We start from the raw sequence: 3,825 nt of genomic DNA, 5'->3' as shown, positions 1-3,825 counted from the left end.
CTGAATATTTTCAATATGCTTGCCAACATCATCATTCTAACGCATTGACACTTCTATGATTTCCCTTATTTATTGTGCAACTTCCATATGCACATGAACCTATTGAAAATACCATGGCTTGAATAAGGGTCTCCTTAGTCCCCAAACTTAGCTGTGCTCATGAATACTTAAAAGAGGTCTTGTGCAATAGATTTGCCTAATGTAATGCATCATTTGATTTCTTGGCTACTCCTTCCATATTAGTGTTGATAGTGTACCCAACAAAAATGAAGTATTTGACAACTTCCATCTTTACTCCATTTGTTGTTGTTGTAAAGTGTCGTCGAGTTGATTCTGACCCATAATGACCCTGTAAGTGTGTCCAAGGAGCAGCTTGTGAGCTTGAACTGCCAACCTTGCAGTTCAAATGGCTTTGCAGTCTTATGCATTAACCCACAGTGCCACCCCAGGACTCCATTTAGCATGGCATTATTTATTGGTCCAGTTTTGAGGACTTTTATTTTCTTTACATTGAAGTGCAATCCATACTTAAGGCTACTTAATTTGATCTTCACCAGTAAGCATTTTACATAGTCTTTGCTTGCAGCAAGCAAATTTTCTTGATCTGTATATTACAGAGTGTTATTGAGTCTTCCTCCAATTCTAAGACCAGGTTCTTCTTCATATCATCCAGTTTCTTGAATTGTTTGCTCACCATACAGGCTGAATAAGTATGGTGAATGCATAGGACCCTGGCATACACCTTTCTTTATTTGAAACTGTTCAGTATTCCATTGCTCCATTCTAACAATGACTTCTTGTTTTATGTACAGTTTCTTCATCAACACAGTTAATTATTTTGGATTATGCATTCTTTGTAATGTTATGCATAATTTGCTATGATCCACAGACAAATAACTTTGGTACCAACTCTAAATTCTCTCAAAAGTCTATGCTTTTCCTTTCCACATCTAAAATCTCCCTATACAATAGAAAATGGTTTCCAGAGTAGATTGAGCAGTTGACAGCGCCATCAATTTTAAATAAAAATTCTCATAGATTTACAAATTTACCTAATCTGGTATTGCTCTGATAATAAGTATAAGCCAAATCTGCTGCCACTAAACAGTCCTGGTGTGACACTGTAAGATAAACACTGGATCACAAAGTCAGTCTGAACACAAGGTTAGCAGTTGAAACTCAACAGCTGTTCCTTGGAAACTATATAAAAGGTCACTATGAGTTTTAACCTGCTCAAAGGCACTTAGCAACAACAACAGGAAGGAGGTTTGGGGTGGGGGGGAGGAGGTTTTGGAGTCCTGGTGTGGTGCTATAGAAAAAGCACTGAACTATTAACCATAAGTTTGGCAGTTCAAACCACCACAAACTGCTTGGAAAACTCAAATATACTCAATGAAAATAACAACAACAGTGATGTTTTAGATGTAAAAAGGAAAAGCATCTCCTCTTGGTGAATGTTAAGTGCGGGCCTTTTTTAAGGAGACAGGGAAGAAGGATAAAGGAGCCTGGGTGATGGCTAAAGAGAAATAAACTCTATACATAATGCTTAAAATGATTAAAATTAAGTATTACAAACTGCTCACCATTATCATTTTATAGAAATTGGAGTGTTGATTTTAATCGCATTCTTTCTATGTCACAGATAGGTAGAGGAATGAAATATCCTTATCTATCAATTCTGGCTTCCATTAAGAAAGATGAAAAAAAGGAAAAAACAAAACAATAGCCCTGGATTCTCAAGGGAATAAGTAGGTTTAAAAAGATCTGTGTCAGTGCAGGTAAGAGAGTTGGGAAATTGGAGATCAGCTTTTCCTGGAATCCACACCAAAAATAGCTGTGGTGAGTTTTCCCCTTTTTAATAAGGACACAAGAAATATAGGATGGAAATGCTGACAGCACCTTATGTTTCTAATTGAGTTAGTCAAATGAGCTTCTTGACAAAGCATAAAGATTAAATTTATATAAATCTATAATAATAATGATCCAGTTAAGGAAATTCAGTTATCTTGAGAAGTATCATTATTGTGGGTTAATGTGCTTGACTGTGAAGTCAGTTTGAACCAGAAGGTCTGCAGTTCAATCTCACCTGCTGCTCCTTGAAAACCCTATTTAGGGACGCTATGGGTCAGAATTGACTCCAAGGCAGTTAACAATAACAACATCTAAGTATTTGGTTAAACAACTGTGAAACATTTATTGAAATAATTCCTGATAACTAGTGGCAGACTCTGGGATATATTTTCAGTTTCATTTTCATTTTTCCCCAATGCTCCAGTATGCCTCTTAATATTTAGAGACATTCAGATGCAACATAACAGAGTGAATTAGAAAACCTAGGTGTTTGCAACTCAGATCTCCATCAAGTTAATTAAGTACTTCTAGTCTTATTTTTTCTATAAAAATGGAACAAAACTCCTAAAAATGAAAAATGTCTGTATGGAATGTATAAAATTTATTTAATAATGATTTCTATCATGGTGTCTGCCTCATAAAATGTGAACACTTAAAATTGTTTAGTTCTTTCTCTGTTCCCTGTTGGAAGTTAAATCAGTGCTTACATAAGTTTGACATATTAAAAAATTTAATAAACCAAAGTAAAAATTAAGTATGGAAAATAATGCTGTACATTTTTTTACCAATTAAAAATAGAGGACAAAATCAGACATGGAAAGGAAGAAATTATGGTAGAAGTAACACAGTACTCTAACACAGTTGATACAGATTGTTTCCTAGATCCTCACATTTTTTTATTATCTAGTGAGAGCTTTTGATGGAATTTGATAGGGTTGGTGCGATTCAAGTTAGATTAACCTTACACTTCATTTTTTTAGAGAGTAAGACAAGAGACCTTAATTTGGAAGCAAGAACAAAAATTCTTAACATTTTACTTAATGTTTACTTAGTTTACTAATATGATTACAAATATAAAATGCCTGGCCCATTTCAAACAGTAAAATATTGAAATGGAATGTTCAAATGCCAGGGACATTCATCATGGAAGAGAAGAAGTGTGGATAGCAGAATAAGCCTGAAGCGTGTGCGCTCTCATTGTGATAAGTAATATAGAACATTGACTTTGTGGACCATGTTATGCTTGTTGACCTTGATGTGCCCTGAGACAATTTTCCTTCGCCACCATAACAAGTGACTCATTTCTTCAACATGTTTTTATGACTTTGCTCCTTGTATTCTCTAGTATATTAATGAACATTTTTACCACCACTCTGCAAGGGATCACAAGAGGAGGTCTTTGATAGAGTGGGAGAAAAATGTGGAGTGAAATTAAAAATAAAAAAAACCCCAAAAAACTAACAACAACTAAGTCTGTAGAATCCCAGAAACTATGGTTCTTGGACACCTTTCAGGCATGGAACTGAACTCCTTCCCATGACTTAACTTTTAGCCAAAAGGTAAATAAGCCCATAAATTGAACAGGGAGGTAAGCACTGTTATAAAGATAATCAACCATTCAAGATTAAAAGGGCAGCATTTGCACTGGGATAAACGTAAAATGCAGGAAGACATTGGAAAGGATACAGAAACAGTAAACCCAGGGAGAAAGTGGAAAGAATGCTGTTACATAACAGATATTTTGATCAATGTCACAAAACAAAATGTATGTGAATAGTTGCTATGTAAATGTTCATCCAAATCACAATATATATATATATTAATGATATGGAATGGGGAGGGAATCTTGGCTTCAAGATTTAGGAATCTTCCAGTAATCATTTCTACAGATATTAAAAGGATATAAAAAATTGATGAGCTGTCAAATGGTCTGATATAAAGTTCCTAAAGACCCTCTGCAGTAGTTTTTTTTTT

This window comes from Chrysochloris asiatica, unplaced genomic scaffold (genome assembly GCF_000296735.1).
Source record: "Chrysochloris asiatica unplaced genomic scaffold, ChrAsi1.0 scaffold00213, whole genome shotgun sequence".
NCBI lineage: Eukaryota > Metazoa > Chordata > Mammalia > Afrosoricida > Chrysochloridae > Chrysochloris > Chrysochloris asiatica.
The sequence above is the reverse complement of the archived record's forward strand: the minus strand, read 5'-3'. Positions refer to the sequence as shown.